We start from the raw sequence: 19,758 nt of genomic DNA on the forward strand, positions 1-19,758 counted from the left end.
TGATTTTAATTTCTTTCACTGCAGCTGACGTCATGTGGCGATCCAAGGCTACCGCTCACTTGAAATTGAAGTCTGTAGAAATTGAAGCGGCCACCAAAAAGGAGCTCGCCGAGCGGGGTTTAATCCCTAGCCGCCCGGCAGGTGCAGGAGAGGGAGGGGCACAGTCCGCTCCTGAAACAGAAGCTGCCTCATCCGCTTCGGCGGCGGTTGAGGCGGAAATCGATCCTGTTTCCTCGGCTCCCGCCGAGCTGGGCGTTCCCCAGGTTGGAGATCCACCTTTGGAGGTTCGGCGGAAATGTCGAAGAGACCCCCGCCTTCCATCAGCCCAAGAGGGGGAACCACAGGCACCGATCGGCGTAACTTCGCCCGACCGCACGCCGTCACGGATCGGGACCCCTATGGCTTCGCCTGCCGCACAGTCTTCTGGCTCTCCTTCCCGACCTCGCCGCTGCTTGCGTCGGTTGGGCGAAACTTCCACCATAGGGGAGTCCTCGCATCAGGCGGCCGCGACTGAAGAAGCGCCGTCCGGCCACCCTACTATCAAGACTACCCTCCGATTCCCATCGGAGGAATATTTACTGTCTGCCGATCGGCCATCGAGCCCCGTTCACGAAATAACCCTGACTGGTCCGCTCGCCAAGCTCTTCGAGGACGCCCAGATTCAGGTGGCCCTTATGACGCCCAAGCAGCTCGGCGATAACAATATGCAGCAGGCCACTCAGGTAAACCCATCTTCATTCCCGTGTCATGCTATTGTTTGATTCCTGACATTATTATTTCCCTTACAGCGCTGGGCTGAACAAATTGCCACTAGCCATCGGCTAGCCGAGTTGGAGGGCCTTCTGGAAAAACTCCAAGTGTCGGAAGGTCCCACGGCCGAGCGGGAGAAACAAGCTCTTGAGGCCGAACAGAAGAAGGCTGCCGACCTGGCTGTTGAGGTAGCTCGGCTAGAGGACTTGGTGAAGAAGCGTGACAAAGAGGTGAAGCGCGTCGGTAGCCGGAAGAGGCAGGCGATCGCTGACCTGGACAGAATGAAAGTAGATGTCCATGCGCTAAATCAGCGATCTAAGGATCTGGAGGCCCAGCTGAACGCCGAACGGGAGGTCTGTTCGGCTGAATGCACAAAGGCTGAAGCAAACTTGAAGGCCCTCCAAGATTCCTTAACTGCTTCCCGGGCGTTGCTCAAAAAATACAAGGAGGGAGAGCCGAGTCGCCTAGCTGTAGCGCGCCAAGAATACATCCGCTCAGAGCGATTTGGCGAAAAGTTTGGTGGCAACGTCTCCTCAACCTTCCTCGAGGCGGTCAAGGTCACCACGGCGTACTTCAAGAAGGGGGGGCATCTTCCTGCTGACCTGAGCATTCCACCTCCCGAACTGGCGGCCATGATCGATGACATCCCGGACACCTTTTTTAATTTTGAGGATCCGGAGTGATGTGGGTTATTCAAGCACTTTTTGTACTTCCTCCGCTCGGCGGATGTGAAATTTTTGTACGTGCCGTTCGGCCTAATTTTTCTTCTAATGAAACGATGCCCCTTTTCCTGTCTTCCTACTCATTGTCCATAATATTCTTCTGTTTGCTTAACATTAATGCTTGTAAAATTTTCGCCAGACGTGCTCTTAAGCTTTCTCCCTTACGCGTCCGATCGGCTTGGCTCATTGCATAAAGTGCGAGTGAGCAGATCTACTCGCTCTGCACGTATCCTGCTTGCGTGAAGTCAACAAACGCCAAGTGTCGAAGGACCAACCCCCCTTCGGGCCTGAATGCTTTAATATTTATAGTTTCCGCAGTTTCAAACTCCGATATTCGTCCTTCCGCTTGGTATATTTATAGCCGATCGGCGCGGCTCTCGATTTTTAACGACGGTGCTCGTCGGCTTTCCGCTCGGATTATTTATAGACGCCGGCCCGTCTCTCGATTTTTAACGACGGTGCTCGTCGGCGCGGATATTTATAGCCGATCGGCGCGGCTCTCGATTTTTAACGACGGTACTCGTCGGCTTTCCGCTCGGATTATTTATAGACGCCGGCCCGTCTCTCGATTTTTAACGACGGTGCTCGTCGGCGCGGATATTTATAGCCGATCGGCGCGGCTCTCGATTTTTAACGACGGTGCTCGTCGGCTTTCCGCTCGGATTATTTATAGACGCCGGCCCGTCTCTCGATTTTTAACGACGGTGCTCGTCGGCGCGGATATTTATAGCCGATCGGCGCGGCTCTCGATTTTTAACGACGGTGCTCGTCGGCTTTCCGCTCGGATTATTTATAGACGCCGGCCCGTCTCTCGATTTTTAACGACGGTGCTCGTCGGCGCGGATATTTATAGCCGATCGGCGCGGCTCTCGACTTTTAACGACGGTGCTCGTCGGCTTTCCGCTCGGATTATATAGACGCCGGCCCGTCTCGATTTTTAACGACGGTGCTCGTGTGCTCGCCGGCGCGGATATTTATAGCCGATCGGCGCGGCTCTCGATTTTTAACGACGGTGCTCGTCTCGATTTTTAACGACGGTGCTCGTCGGCGCGGATATTTATAGCCGATCGGCGCGGCTCTCGATTTTAACGACGGTGCTCGTCGGCTTTCCGCTTCGGATTATTTAGACGCCGGCCCGTCTCGATTTTTAACGACGGTGCTCGTCGGTAGCGGATATTTATAGCCGATCGGCGGCTCTCGATTTTAACGACGGTGCTCGTCGGCTTTCCGCTCGGATTATTTATAGACGTCGGCCCGTCTCGATTTTTAACGACGGTGCTCGTCGGCGGATATTGCCAATCGGCGCGGCTCTCGATTTTAACGACGGTGCTCGTCGGCTTTCCGCCCGGATTATTTAGACGCCGGCCCGTCTCGATTTTTAACGACGGTGCTCGTCGGTAGCGGATATTTATAGCCGATCGGCGAGGCTCTCGATTTTAACGACGGTGCTCGTCGGCTTCCGCTTGATTATAGACGCCGGCCCGTCTCTCGATTTTTAACGACGGTGCTCGTCGGCGCGGATATTTATAGCCGATCGGCGCGGCTCCCGATTTTTAACGACGGTGCTCGTCGGCTTTCCGCTCGGATTATTTATAGACGCTGGCCCGTCTCTCGATTTTTAACGACGGTGCTCGTCGGCGCGGATATTTATAGCCGATCGGCGCGGCTCTCCGATTTAACGTCTGGGCTAGACGGCTTTAGGGCTAACTCCTTACAAGGTCGAGCGACCTTGGCCTTCCGTTTCGCAGAGGATACCCTGTGCTATTATCCCTCTACTTCCTGCATCGCAAGTGCATAGGCGACCGAGGAGCATATACAGTTACATTTAGCGCACCTTTCACTCAGTGTGGAGAACGTATTCCTGGCCGAACGGCTCAGGGTCTGCTTTGTCGAGCATTTTTGCTAAGATAATTTACCGCCGTCCGAACGGTACAGGGCCTTCGACCCACGATAATGTCTCATTTTCGCTCTTTTGACTCTTCATTTCTTTCATCCCGCCCGGTAAGGCTGGAGGTGGTTCACGCTCCACGGCCTATCTAGCTGCCGACCGTCCTTGTCTTCCAAATAATACGCGCCCGAGCGGAGCTTTTCGATGACTCTGAAGGGACCGGCCCATGGAGCTTCAAGCTTGCCGACGTCGCCAACCGGCTTGACTTTCTTCCAGACAAGATCGCCGACCTGGAATGATCTGGGGATGACGCGCCGGTTGTAAGTTTGCTTCATCCGCTGGCGGTATGCCATCAGCCGAACGGCTGCCTTCGCCCTCTCCTCTTCTACCAAGTCCAGCTCCATGTTTCTTCGTTCGGCGTTGTCGTCATCATAGCTCTGGATCCGGATTGAATCAACGCCGACTTCGACTGGAATGACGGCTTCACCGCCATATACCAAATGGAACGGTGTGACTCCTGTCCCTTCTTTTGGCGTCGTTCGGATGGCCCACAGGACGCTCGGCACTTCATCTGGCCAACTTCCCCCCAAATGGTCGAGCCGAGCACGCAGAATACGGAGAATTTCCCTGTTGGCGACTTCAGCCTGACCGTTGCTCTGAGGATAAGCCACAGACGTGAAATGTTGCTCAATGTCGTAGCTCCTGCACCACTCTTCTAACATTTTCCCTGTGAACTGCCGCCCGTTGTCGGACACTAGTCGGCGGGGGATGCCGAACCGACAAATGATGTGTTGCCAGATGAATTTTGTAACCATTTGTTCGGTAATCTTTGCGAGCGGCTCGGCCTCCACCCACTTGGAGAAGTAGTCTACCGCCACTAGTAAGAATTTCCTCTGCCCGGTCGCCATCAGAAATGGACCCACAATATCCATTCCCCATTGATCAAACGGACATGAGATGGTTGATGCCTTCATCTCCTCTGCCGGTCGGTGGATGAAGTTATGATACTTCTGGCATGAAAGGCATGTAAATACTGTCCGAGCGGCATCTGTTTGTAAGGTTGGCCAAAAGTATCCGGCCAAGAGGATCTTCTTGGCCAACAAACGCCCGCCCGGATGTCCCCCGCATGATCCTTGATGTACTTCCTGGAGGATGTAAGCTGAGTCTTCCGAGCTTACACATTTCAGCAAAGGACGCGAAAAAGCTTTCTTGTAAAGCTGATCTCCGATGAGTGTAAACCGACCGGCTCTTCTTCTGAGGAGCCGGGCTGCATATTCCTCAGATGGTGTGGTGCCCGAACGGAGGAATTCTATAATAGGTGTCCTCCAGTCACTTGGAAACGTGAGGCCTTGCATCCGATCGACATGCGCTACCAGCAGTATTTTTTCAATTGGTTGCTGAAGGGCGACTGGCGTTATCGAGCTCGTGAGCTTGGCTAACTCATCGGTCGCCTGGTTCTCCGTTCGGGGAATCTTTTGAATTAGCACCTCTCGGAAAGCAGCTTTGAGTTTTTCAAAGGCCTCCGCGTAGAGTTTGAGCCGAACACAGTTGATTTCAAAGGTGCCGGAGAGCTGCTGAGCGGCCAACTGTGAATCCGAATAAAGTGTCACCCGACCGGCTCCCACATGCCGTGCTGCCTGCAGTCCGGCTATAAGGGCCTCATACTCTGCCTCATTGTTAGTAGCTTTGTAATCCAGCCGGACGGATAGGTGCATCTTTTCTTCCTGAGGTGAGAGTAGTACTATTCCGATCCCACTTCCGAGCCGAGTGGAGGATCCATCCACATATATTCTCCACATAGCTTCCGGCTCAGGCCTTTGCACTTCGGTCACAAAATCAGCCAAGGATTGGGCTTTAATCGCCGAGCGGGTCTGATATTGGATGTCAAACTCGCTTAATTCTGTCGTCCACTTGATGAGCCGTCCGGACGCTTCTGGATTCAACAGCACCCTTCCGAGTGGACTGTTCGTCCGGACAATGATGGTGTGAGCCAAGAAATACGGTCGAAGGCGACGAGCGGCTAGAACCAAAGCAAAGGCCAACTTCTCGAGCCCGGTGTAACGAGACTCAGCGTCTTTTAAAATGTGGCTCAGAAAATACACCGGCTGCTCTTCGCCGTTCGCCCTCACAAGTGCTGAGCCTACAGCATGCTCAGTTGACGATAGATACATATAAAGTGACTCGCCCCCGCTCGGCTTGGCCAGCACAGGCAGAGAATTTAGATATGTTTTCAACTCTTCAAATGCTCGGTCACACTCTTCATCCCACTGGAACTTAGTAGCCTTGCGCAGGATCTTGAAGAATGGCAGGCTCCGGTCGGCGGTTTTGGAGATGAATCTGGACAATGCAGTTATCCGACCGGTCAACCGTTGTACCTCCCTTGTGTTTCTAGGAGGAAGCATGTTTTGCAGAGCTTTCACCTTGCTGGGGTTGGCTTCAATTCCCCGCTCGGTCACTATATATCCCAAGAAATGCCCTCCTTTTGCTCCGAACAGACACTTCTGGGGATTCATCTTGACTCCATATCTGCGCAGCGTCCGGAAGGTTTCTTCCATGTCCTTGTAGAGATCTACCGCTCGGACAGATTTAATAAGAATATCGTCTACATAAACTTCCAGATTCCTCCCGATCTGCTCCCGGAATACTTTGTTCATCAAGCGTTGATAGGTGGCCCCGGCATTCTTCAATCCGACGGCCATCACGAAGCTTACTTTTTCTTGATCTTCCCGGGCGAGCGGCACTTGATGATATCCTTGGTAGGCGTCAAGCATGCAGATTAATTCGCAGCCGGCCGTAGAGTCCACCAGCTGATCTATCCGGGGCAGAGGATAAAAATCCTTGGGACATGCTTTGTTCAAGTCCCGAAAGTCGATGCAAACTCTCCACTTGCCGCCCGGCTTGGAGACCAATACTACGTTGGCCAGCCAGCTCGGGAACTGCACCTCGCGTACGTGGTTGGCCTTCAGTAGTTTTTCTACTTCCGACCGGATGATGGCATTCTGCTCGGCACTGAAATCTCTTTTTCTCTGCTTTATCGGCCGAGCGTCCGGTCGGACATGTAACTCATGCTGCGCTATGCTCGGCGAAATTCCGGGCAATTCATGTGTCGACCAGACGAAGACATCATGATTTCGTTGGAGGCATTGGATCAGCTTCTCCTTCTATTCTTCCTCCAGATCCGAGGCGATAAAAGTCGTGGCCTCCGATCGGGTTGGATGGATCTGAACTTCCTCCTTTTCATCATAAATTAAAGCAGGAGGTTTCTCGGTTATGACGTGTACCTCGATTCGGGGCGCCTTCCGAGCGGAGCAAGCTTCTGCCCGAATCATCTCTATATAGCACCGCCGAGCTGCTAGCTGATCTCCAGGCACTTCTCCTACTTGGTCCTCCACCGGGAACTTTATCTTCTGGTGGAAGGTTGAGACAACCGCTCGGAATTCGCCGAGCGCCGGTCGTCCCAAAATGACGTTGTAGGATGATGGAGAGTCGACCACCACGAAGTTTATTGTCCTGGTCCTCCTGAGCGGCTCTTCTCCCAGCGAGGTGGCTAGCCGGATCTGCCCGACCGCCCGTAAACCCGTAGAGCGGGGTCGTCATGGGCAGCAACTCGGCTCGATCAATTTGCAACTGATCGAACGCCTTTTTGAATATGATGTTGACCGAACTCCTTGTGTCAACAAATATGCGGTGAATGGTGTAATTTGCTATTACCGCTTTAATGAGCAGCGTGTCGTCATGGGGCACTTCTACTCCTTCTAAATCTCCGGGCCCGAAAGTAATTTCCGGTCCACTTGCCCGCTCTTGGCTACAGCCGACCGCGTGGATCTGCAGCTGCCGAACGCCCGCCTTTCTGGCTCGGTTGGAGTCTCCTCCGGTCGGCCCTCCAGCAATAACGCTGATCTCGCCCCGGGAAGTATTGCTCCTGTTTTCCTCCTCCCGAGTGGACGGTCGAGACCGTTCTCTGGACGCCCGGCGATTCTCCCGTCTTGGGGATCGGTGCCGATCGGGCGTCTGGTGGTGTCGCCTCTTGGTGCGGGTCCGGTCAGCTTCATAGGTCCTTTGTCTTCTGTCGATGGGAGGAGACCGTCGTTCGGCTCTCCTGGGAATGGGATTAGTCACGAAGGGAAGACTTCGACAATCCCTCGTGTTGTGCGTATCCGACTGGTGGAAGGAGCAGAACAGAGGGGTCCACTTCTTCTTCGATTTGGGCCGAGCGGCAACCACCTCTTGTACGTGCGATCTGGCATGGGGGGATCGAACTGCTTCGGCCCTCGGTCCTCTAGGTGGCTGCTGAGCGGCGTGCTGTTTCCGCTCGGCCTGAACAGGTGCACGCTCGGCTAGAGTTTCCTTTTTCCGAGCGGCTTGCGCTTCTTCCACGTTTATGTATTCGTTGGCCCGATGCAACATGTGATCATAATCTCGGGGCGGCTTTCGGATGAGCGACCGGAAGAAGTCACCATCTACCAGGCCTTGTGTGAAGGCGTTCATCATCGTCTCCGATGTGGCCGTTGGGATGTCCATTGCCACTTGGTTGAATCGTTGGATGTAAGCCCGAAGCGATTCCTTCGGATCTTGCTTGATGGCGAACAGGCTGACACTTGTCTTCTGATAACGCCGACTGCTAGCAAAGTGGTGGAGGAAGGCCGTTCGGAAATCCTTGAAGCTTGTGATAGATCCGTCCGGCAACCTCCGGAACCACCGTTGAGCCGACCCCGAGAGTGTGGTAAGAAAGACGCGGCATTTCACTCCATCGGTGTATTGATGGAGCGTGGCCGTGTTATCAAACTTACCCAGATGATCATCCGGGTCCGTTGTTCCGTTGTACTCGCCGATCGTTGGAGGCACGTAATGCTTGGGCAGAGGGTCTCGTAGAATAGCCTCCGAAAATTGGCGGTTGGCCCGCTCGGGAGATGAGTCCGCCCGGAGAGCCTTACCTTTTCTGTCATCCCGCCTTGGTATTTCGTCCGAAGAAGAACCTCTATCTCTTCGAGCTGGTGCGGCTTCAGGGGTGCGAAATAAGGCCCTGTGAAATGAGACGGTAGCTGGAGGTGCTTCCGCTCGGCCACCGGACGCAGATGTCGCTTGTTGCTCCTGTCGTTCGGCCGCTGCTTTCTGTTTTTGTTCAACAAGTTTGGCGGCCCTTATCTCGACCAGTGCGTCGAGCTCTTCCCTCGAAAGCGTCACCGTGTTTTGTCGTCCAGCTTCGTCCATTGTTACCGATCGGATGCAGGAGCGTTCCCACAGACGGCGCCAATTTGATCCTGTCCGAACCGGGAATCAGTGGACGCTGGGCACGTGGCGCTTCCTGCTAGATCCTCGAATGCTCCGGTGAACCTGCAACGAAACCGAGCCGGGAGGGGTGTCCCGGCGACGGCCCTCCGACGCTCAAGTCAGGCGAGGAATAACAAAAAGGTGGCTTCAAGATGAAGATTTTTCATACCTCCAGTGGAGAAATGGAAGCCTTATATAGATCTCTCAAAGAAGCCTGGGCGTGCCAATCAAGGCAACCACCTGCCTTTGGCCATGCCCAGGTATGGGTCTGTCAGAAGGGCCATGTCTGAATATGGATCTGTCAGGGAGACGTCCATGAGACCATACTGTTACTGTATCAGCCTCTCCATGATGTGACGGCAAGATCGTGCGATCTTGTGTACGGCCTAATCATCAGACATGCTTCTGCTGATATCTCATATCCTGAGCCGAGCGCATAGGCCGCTCGGCACCCTTTATACCCTCGCCCCTATTTGGCCGAACGGACAACCCCCTCGGCCCTTGGCCCCTGCCGAGCGGACTCCCGCTCGGCCCTTCGGTCTTCCTGCCTTGGCGTCGGAAACATGAGCCCATGGATGGGCTTATCTCTAGCTCTGTTCGAACCTACCCATCCGCTCGGCTCGGCCAACCACCGCACAGCCTTTCATCGGTCCTCAGGCTGAGACCCTTCAGGAAGTGGGTTCCCCATTCTTACTGCCGGATCACTTGCCTTCCCTTCAAGTCTAGTCGAAGGAGGCAGTGAGTCCGACTGACTGGACTATATGTGTCCGAGCGGGCGGTCGCCGCTTTTCCGTAGCTTATAATATCACTGGGGCCGTCCGGCCCTTCTGCCAAATTCAGTCGCTCGGCTCTTTATTTTGGTTGTCTTGTCGCTTAATGTTGATATCATTAGCTTGTTGCTCTCTTTCTTTGACTTCATCATTCCCCCTTTCCCCAAAAGGATTCGTTCTTGAATCTTGATCACCTATATCAAAGGGAGAAAGATCAGAAACATTAAATGTAACACTCACATTATACTCACCTGGTAAGTCAAGCTTGTATGCATTATCATTGTAACGACCCAGCCCCTTGGCCCCTTGGGTGGCCAAACTGGCGGCCCCTTGGCGGTCCCTTGGGTGGCCCAACTGACGACCCCTTATGTCGTCGGTTAATGACATAAGGGGTCGCCAGTTGGGCCGCCAGTTGAGCCACCCAAGGGGTCGAGGGGTCGGGTCGTTACAATAAAAAGGCACCTTTTTATTGTAACGACCCGGCCCCTCGGCCCCTTGGGCGGCCCATTTGGCGGTCCCTTGGGCGGCCCAACTAGCAACCCCTTATGTCGTCAACTGACGACCCTTGGCCATGCCGTTACTCACTAGGTCTTCTCACCCCTGGCCAGTGGATTTTTGCCTTCCCCAGGATTCGAACTCTAGACCTCTAGGCTAAGTACTAGAGTTTATGAATCCTGGTAGCCAAGTGAGCGCCTGGCTACCAGGATTCATACACTCTAGTACTTAGCCTGGAAGTCTAGAGTTCAAATCATGGGGAAGGCAAAAAATCCACTGGCCAGGGGTGGGAAGACCTAGTGAGTAATGGCGCGGCAGAGGGTCGTCAGTCGACGACATAAGGGGTCGCCAGTTGGGCCGCCAGTTGGGCCGCCCAAGGGACCGAGGGGCTGGGTCGTTATAATCATTGATTATAGCAAGACTTGAAATGGACCATCTCCTTGTGGATGCAACTTAGTACGACATTTAGTAGGGAATCTTTCTTTCCTCATATGAACCCAAACCCAATCTCCGGGTTCAAAGATCACTTTTTTTCGTCCCCTGTTGGCTTGCATGACATATTGTTTAGTTCTCTTTTCAATTTGCAATCGAACTTTTTCATGCAGTTGCCTCACAAACTCAGCTTTTCTGGTACCATCTAAACTGGCACGCTCAGAGACAGGCAAAGGTGACAAATCTAAAGGAGTTAAAGGGTTGAACCCATATACCACTTCAAAAGGTGAAAAATTAGTAGTAGAATGCACAGATCTATTATAAGCAAATTCAACATGTGGTAAACAATCTTCCCAACCATTTAAATTCTTTTGAATGATAGCTCTCAATAAAGTAGATAAAGTTCGATTTACTACCTCAGTTTGTCCATCTTTATGTGGATGACAAGTTGTAGAAAACAAAAGCTTTATTCCCAATTTTCCCCATAGTGTCTTCCAAAAGTAGCTTAGGAACTTTGCATCACGATCTGAAACTATGCTCCTCGATACTCCATGAAGCCGGTCAATCTCCCTAAAAAAATAGATCCGCAATATCGTTAGCATCATCTTTTTTCTTACCAGGAATAAAATGAGTCATTTTAGAAAATCTGGCCACAATGACAAAAATGGAATCCATACCTCATATAGACTTTGGTAGTCCTACAACAAAGTCCATGGAAATATCAACCCAAGGTTCACTAGGAATTGGTAAAAGTGTATACAATCCATGAGGTAAAGATCTAGATTTTGCTTGCCTACATGTAATACACTTCTCACAAAACTTGACTACATCTCATTTCATGTGTGGCCAAAATAAATGCTCTACCAACACTTCTAGAGTTTTTCTTACTCCAAAATGTCCCATTAGTCCCCCACCATAAGCTTCTTAGATTAATAATTCCTTAATAAACAATTAGGGGCACACAACCTATTCACTCTAAAAAGAAATCCCTCATGCCTATAAAACTTCCCAAATGCAGCATGTTCACAAACATCAAACATATTTCCAAAGTCAGGATCATTAGAACATAGATCTTTAATGTATTTAAATCCTAACAATTTAGTGTTCAAAGTAGATATCAAGGTATACCTTCGAGACAACCCATCTGCAACAATGTTTTTCATACCTTGTTTATATTTGATCACATAAGGGAATAATTCAATAAGCTTCACCCATTTTGCATGACGTCTATTCAACTTACTTTGGCTCTTCAAATGCTTCAACATTCATGGTCAGTGTGAATGATAAATGTTGGATCGAGAAGCGCTAGAGGGGGGGTGAATAGCGCTCGTGGCTATTTCGTTTCGGAATCATAAATCGTTCGAGAGTTTAAGCAGCGGAAATAAAAAAACAGAAGAACAATCACACAAAGACACAAGGAGTTACTTGGTTCGAAGCCTATGACGACTCCTACTCCAAGGCCCGCGATCGTTGATCGCTTTCGGTGGGCAACAACTATAAGTTCAAAAATTATTACAAACTAAGTAAAGAGAAAAATAGTAATTAAATTAATACCGACAACAGAGAAATGAAAAACTGAAGCTCTGGGTCGTCGGGATGTCGTTGCAGCACTTTGGGATCGTCTCGTTAGCAGCTTGTAGCATAAGGATTGCTCGAAAGATGTTATTATTGACTGATGCTCGATACACCCTTATAAAGGGTGTTCAAGACACCTTCATTAAGCTCCAAGGCGCCTTGAACCCAAGGTTTTATCCCGACTCAGCCACTGTCGATCAAGCTTTGACCGCTGCTCATTATCCACCTTAAGGCGCCTTCAACGCCACTCCAAGGCACCTCCAAGCTGCAGTCCAAGGCGCCTCCAGCTCCTTTGGACAGCTAGCTTCAGCTTGCACCCGAGGCACCTCCAAGCTCCATGGAGGCGCCTCGGACACTGTTCATCCGAGGTGTGAGTTGTTTCTTTGTTCCTGCAAAATGTGTTAGTCCCAAACACATACCTTGCAAAATAAATTTAGCACAGAATAGGTATACTAAATGAAATATCGACAGTCAATGGACTATCCGGGTCTGACTTCGAATTTCCTACCGGAAACCCTAGGCTGACCCGATGCCTACTGTTCCCTCTGCGGGGAACGCGTCCTCACCTACTCCTCTCAGGAGAGTTACTTATTGCCAGTGTGATCCTCCAGATCGACTGGGCTTTTGCTCAGTGCTCGATGCTTTCAGAATTTCTACTGGACGCCCGCTCCCCGACCCGTCCAGTCTTCCACCTGGTTCGCGACACCAGGACTTTCCACCTAGGGTTACCACCACCTAGGACTTTTGCCTGAAGCCCTCAACCCACCAAAACTTTCCACATAGGGTTACCACCCCTTATGACCTAGGGTTACCACCCCCTAGAGTTTTCCACCTGCCTAACCTCAGTTAGGACTTTTGCCTAAGTACAGTTAGGACTTTCCTGAAAGCTCATTCAAACTGTTAGATCACAACATAACCTTAACTTTGAATCCTTTGTCATTATCAAAACACTGGTTCGATCGTCGGATGCTTCCCGCACCAACAATCTCCCCCTTTTGGATTATGGCAACTTAAATTCAAAGTTAAGTAAAACACGCATAAGTAAACGAATGTATCAATAAGCATAAGCAAGCTTTTTAAATAAAAGGTTCAAGTAAGAACATAAGCAAGCTAAATGTCTAAGGCAATGTCTAAGGCTCCCCCTTAATAAGAGCACTCTTTCTCCTATGCTTAAGTTGAATTTGAATTTTGAATAATTTGTCTTACTCTCGAATTTTAAATGATTTGAATTTTGAATTTTTCTTACTCTCCCCCTTTGTCATATATCAAAAAACTTTTATATGGAGAACTGTAGTCAAAAGACAACATGATGTTGGTTAGTCCTAGGAAGATCGTACCGGTTCCACTATACAAAAATTTTGTACAAGTATCGAACCTTTCTTAAATAACCTATTATGTTCTTTAGAAGTTAAATTAGGAATCGCAAACGGAACTTAACATTATTGATTCCAAATTTAACTTATATATTCTTAATGGTTTAGATTTGAATCGCAAGCGGAACTTAACACTATTGATTCAAATTCACCTATGTTAAATATTAATTTCTAAAATTGGCTTCCAGGAATGCATGGCGAGGCACATGGCCTTCTTGGATATGGGAGCAACCACCACCGCCTAGACAAAGCCTTTTAAGGAAAACTAATATTTAATTTCCTTAAATAACTCTAAGTTAACCAAAAAGAACAATCGAATCACAAATTCAAAAAATAAAATAAAAGAAACACAAATTCGAAACAAATCCGAAAAATTCTAGAATCATATGTCTCTTGTGTTTGGTATTTCTAAAAATAACTATACAAAGAAAACTAGTATGATGCGGAAAATAATTATTAGTTATACCTTTCTTTGTAAGCAAATAACCTCTTGATCTTCTACCGTATTCCTCTTCTTATCCCGGACGTTGTGTGGGCAACGATCTACCGAGATGAGAATCCACCTAAGCCACCTTCTTCTCCAAGCAAGATTCGGCCACCACAATTCTCCAAGAGAAGTAGAGGTCCGGCCACCACCACCAAACTCCAAGGGATGCAAGAAACAAAACCTCCTTTCTCTCCTTCTTCTCCTAGTTAGAACCGGCCACCATCAAGAGCTCCAAGAGAGGATAAAACCGGCCACTAAAGAAGAAGAGAAGAGGAGAGGGAAAACCTCTAGGGCCGACCACAGCAAGGAGAAAAAGAGAGGAAGAAAAGAAAAGAGTTCGCACCCATAAAGGCACCCCTACCCCCTCTTTTATAATCCTTGGTCTTGGCAAATAAGGAAAATTTAAATAAAAACTTCCTTATTACTTTACCATGAAAAGGAAAATTTAATTAATTAAAATTAAAATCCTTTTCACAATTGTAATGGCCGACCACTTTAATCCCCAAAACAAAGAGAGTTTTAATTAACACGAGAATTAAAACTTCCTAATTTGTTTCCGAAAATTTATAAAAAATTTCTCCAATAATTTTTCCCTTCATGGTGGATTATAAAAAGGAATTTTTATAAACTAAAATCTTTCTTTTAAACATGTGGATAATTTTCAAAAAGGAAAGTTATCTCTAAAAATTAAAATCCCCTTTCAATCTACAAATAAGGAAAAATATCAAATCTTTTCTTAATCTTTTGTAGAAGCTTATAAAAGAAATATTTAATTTTTAAACTCTCTTTTAAATCATGAACATGGTTAAAAAGGAAAGTTTTCTTAAAATTAAAATCCACCTTTCAATCTACAAATAAGGAAACATTTCAAATCTTTTCTTAATCTTTTGTTGAAAGCTATAAAAGGAAAGATTTAAATTTTAAACTCTTTTTTAAAACCATGATATCCACATTAAGAAAAGATTAAAAATAAAATCTCTTTTAATGTGATGTGGCCGGCCACACCAACTCAACTTACCCTATTTACTTGGCCGGCCCAAGCTTGGGTTCCAAGCTTACTTGGTCGACCCCAATAGGATGGGTATAAAGGTGGGTAAGAAATGAGTATGTGGTGGGTATAAATCTCTATATACAAGAGGCTACGATAGGGACCGAGAGGAGAAATTTGTTTTGGTCTCCCGATAAAATTAAGCTTCCCGTGTTCGCCCCGAACACATAACTTAACTTCATCAATAATAATTCATACCACTAAAAAATTATTATTGAACTACCGCACCAATCCCAAATTACATTTTGGGCTCCTTCTTATTATGAGTGTGTTAATCTCCCTGTGTTTAAGATATCGAATGTCCACTAATTAAATGAATTACTGATAACTCACTTAATTAATATCTTAGTTCCAAGAGTAATACCACTCAACCTTATCGTCATGTCGGACTAAGTCCACCTGCAAGGTTTAACATGACAATCCTTATAAGCTCTCTTAGGGACATTATCAACCTAGATCACTAGGATACAGTTTTCTTCTATAATCAACAACACACACTATAAGTTATATCATTTGCCAACTTATCGGGCTTATTGATTTATCAAACTAAATCTCACCTATTGATAAATTAAAGAAATAATATCAAATATATATGCTTGTTATTATATAAGGATTAAGAGCACACACTTGCATAATAACTGAGGTCTTTGTTCCTTTATAAAGCCAATGTAAAAAGAAAAGACCTCTAATGGTCCTACTCAATACACTCTAAGTGTACTAGTGTAATTATATAGTTAAGATAAACTAATACTTAATTACACTACGACCTTCCAATGATTTGTTCCTTTCTATATTGGTCGTGAGCTACTGTTTTTAATTTATAAAGAATCGATAACACGATCTTTTGTGTGTGACACCACACACTATGTTATCTACAATATAAATTAATTGAACATCTACATTTGGTATATATAAATGTAGACACTTGACCAATGTGATTCTTATAAATGTTTATACAAAAGCTAGGCTTTTAGTATACACTCTAACAATCTCCCACTTATACTAAAAGACTATGTTGCCATAAATGTTGCCATACATCTGATTCCCATCCATTCAACATGTCCATCAAAAGCTCTTGCCTTAAGGACCTTAGTGAAAAGATCTACAGGTTATCACTTGATGCAATATAGGCGGCAACAACTTCTCCTCGTTATACGATGTCTCGTATTGGGTGGTACTTGCGCTCTATTGTGTTCACTTGCCTTATGGACTCATGGTTTTTTCGAGTTTGCTACTGCGCCATTATTATTACAATAAATTGTAATAATCTTTGGACAAACCAGAAATCATATCTAAGTCCATCTTGAGGTTACTGAGTCACTGAGTTTCTATGGCTGCCTTTGAGGCTGCCACATACTTAACTTCCATAGTGGAATCTGAAAAACACTTATGCTTAACACTCCTCCATAGTTATGGCTTTACCTCCTAAAGTAAACACAAAACCCCGAGATTGACTTACTACTATCTCTATCTGATTAGAAGTCAAAATCCTTGTTACCCATAAGGATCAAATCATCTACCTTGTAAGCTAGCATATAATCTCTAGTACCTCTAAGGTACTTCAATATATGCTTTACCGCAGACCAATGTCCTTGTCCAGGGTTACTTTGATATCTGCTAATCATGCCCACGGCAAAACAGATATCCAGTCTCGTACACAACATTACATACATTATGCTTCCCACAGCTGAAGCATAAGGAACTGCATTCATGTCCTTTATCTCCTTTGATGTCTTCGGAGACATCTCTTTAGATAAAGCTACTCCATGCCTAAAAGGTAAGAAACTTTTCTTGGAGTTCTGCATGCTAAATGAGCAAGGATTGTATGAAGCTCGGGATAAGCAGAACATTCTTTTCTTGCGATCTCTTATGTCTTTGATCCCAAGAATGTGTGCATATTCTCTTAAGTTCTTCATATCGAATTGTTTGGACAATCATACCCTTACTTCTGACAACACTTTGATATTGTTTCCAACTACCAAAAATGTTATCTACGTATAGTACAAGAAATACCACCACGTTTCTATCACACTTCTTGTATACACAAGACTCATTCGGTTATTAAATAAATCCATAGGTCTGGATTACTTTATTAAACCGAATGTTCCAAGACCTTAAAGCTTTACTTCAGTCCATAGATTGATTGAGCTTACACACAAGATACTCTTTGCAATAAACCCTTCTGGTTGCTATATATGGATGTTTTCTTCAAGACTTCCATTAAGGAAAGCTGTCTTGACATCCACTTGCCAAATAGATAAAAGAATCCGGATAAACTTAAGCATGGCTACCAGTGAAAAAATTTCCTTTTTTAACAAGCCTTGCTTTGAAAGTTTCTACCTTCCTGTCTATCCTTCTTTTCCTATTGTAGACTTATTTTCACCCAATGACTTTTACACCATTTGGTGATTTTATAAGCTCCCAAACTCTATTAGAATACATATATTCTAATTCTGTATTCTTTACAAAGATGCTGCATCTTTATCTTTGAGTGCTTCGTCATATATCCGGGGATCAGGTTCATGTCCACCAGGGATCAAGTCCAAAGACTCTCCCAAAACATGAATCTTTTAGGTTGCCTAACAACCCTCCCACTACGATGAGACACTTTATGTAATTATGTATCATTTGTGATACGTGTTGCAGTTTCTTGTGATATTTCATCTTGTACAGTTGGTACTAGATTAGACGTGTCCTCTAATTTCCTTAAGAATAATTTTTACTCATGGGCTTGTGGTTCATAGTCCTTTTCTAAAATCAGGCATTGGTGCCAACAATGACCTTCCGATTTTAAGGACTATAAACCTCTTTTCATTTTTCTAGGATAACTCACAAACAAGTGAATTCATGTCCAACTTATCAATGTCTCTCATGTGCTAGACCACCCAAATCCAAATATGCTTCAGACTAGGCTTACGCTCATTCTGCAATTCTATGGGAGTAGAGAGTTTCGACTTAGAAGGTACTATGTTCACTTCTGTTTCCAGTGTATATCCTTAAAACAAATTTGGTAATTTTCTAAATAACTCATCATCGATCTAATTATTTCATAAGAGTCTTATACCTTCTTTCTACTACACCATTCTGTTGGGATGTACCAGGTGCAGTTAGTTGGAATTAAATCCTGACTTCTAATAAGTGACTCTCCTAAGAGGTACTCGTTACTACGATTTTACTGTAGTGTCTTGATACTTTTACTTTGATGTTACTCCACATCAGCCTAGTACTCTTTGAACTAATCAAAGTACTTAGACTTGTGGCATGTCAAGTAAATGTATCCTTATCTCGAATAGTCGTCTATAAAAGAGACGAAATATTCGAAACAACCTCTTACCTGGATAGTCTACACAAATCAGAATAAACCAATTCCAACATATCTTTGGCTCCATACCCCTTAGACTTAAAAGCTTCTTGGTTATTTTTCCTTCCAAGTAAGACTCGCAGGTTGGAAAGATTTCCACTACCAATGAACCCAAGAGTTCATTGGTTATTATCCTTTGAATCCTACTCAAGTTAATATAACCTTGCCTTAGATGCCAAAAATATGATTGGTTCATTTTCGAAGGTTACTTTCTCTTATTAAAGTTAGAAAATGTGTTATTAATATCCATTTATTGCATCGTGGGAGTTATTGGATTATAAATTGTCAATCAACGTACCAGAACAGATAACTTCCCTATTTTTCTTGATAACAAGTTTGTTATCAAAATAGACAGAATATTTATTCTTTAATAGTTTAGAAACCGAAATCAGGTTCTTTTTAAACTTAGTACGTAAAGACAATTTCTGAAAATCCATATTTTATTCCTATCAGAGGATAAACATCTCCCACTGTAACAGCTGCTACTATTACAGCAGTGCCCATGTAGACGGTGATTTATATAGTTGTCGAATTTCTTGGAACCCCTGTAATGAATTGCAGACATAATCAGTGGTTCATGTATCTACACACCAGGTACTAGTAGATAACACCACTAAATATGTTTCAACAACTAATAAAATATACCATTATTGTTCTCAGTTCTGAGAGGACGGTCTACCTTAATGTCCAAGTTTTCCAATTATTACAATTTGGACTACTAAGTCTATTCTATAGTATAACAACTAGGGGATTGATTAACATTTGAAATCCTAAGAATCACAAAAATATTTGGTCAAGACCAACATCTCAAAAATCCCGTAAATTTTGTATGCCACAATAGTGTGGACGTATACAAATTCTAAAAGGAGATTTTATCCATTAATTTTATTATCTTGTCAACTTATGACAAATAAAATTAATAGTTGGTCTGTCTTTAATCAAATATTTGGTCAAGACTCTAAATTTAAAATAATATTGATTCCTCTAACAATACTATTTAAATTTACCAACACCTCAAAACACCGTGAATTTTGCATGCCACGTTAGTGTGGACGTATACAAAATCAACATTTGTAAGAGGAGGGTTTTACCCATTAACTATCTTGTCAACGTAACTTTATGAAAAATAAAATTATATCAAACATCGTTAATTTTGTATGCCACGTTAGTGTGGACGTATACAAAATCAATCATTTGTAAGAGGGGTTTTAGCCCATTAATTTTATTATCTTGTCAACCTAGTTTTATGACAAATTAATAGTTGGTTTCCTTTTTGGTCACACAAGTAATAGCAGTGACTCCCTTGGGGAGGATACTGTTAGATGCATCTAAGTGTATACCATTACTTTGATACTAAGTCCATTAAATAGAATTGTGCACATTCAGTTGGAGAAGATCACACATCCTAAATAATTTCCTATAACCATCCATTAAGGAAGTTTGATCTAGTGATCCACAAACAAACTCATCCGTTGTGGAGGGAGGCACTCAGAGCCAACACGCAAGCTTGTTGCATCACTTACAAACCAGTAATGGAGACCGTGGGATTTATATACTAATCCCTCTCCCACTTAGTTATTTTAAAT

The sequence above is a fragment of the Zingiber officinale genome, chromosome 2B, assembly GCF_018446385.1.
Source record: "Zingiber officinale cultivar Zhangliang chromosome 2B, Zo_v1.1, whole genome shotgun sequence".
Classification (NCBI taxonomy): Eukaryota; Viridiplantae; Streptophyta; class Magnoliopsida; order Zingiberales; family Zingiberaceae; genus Zingiber; species Zingiber officinale.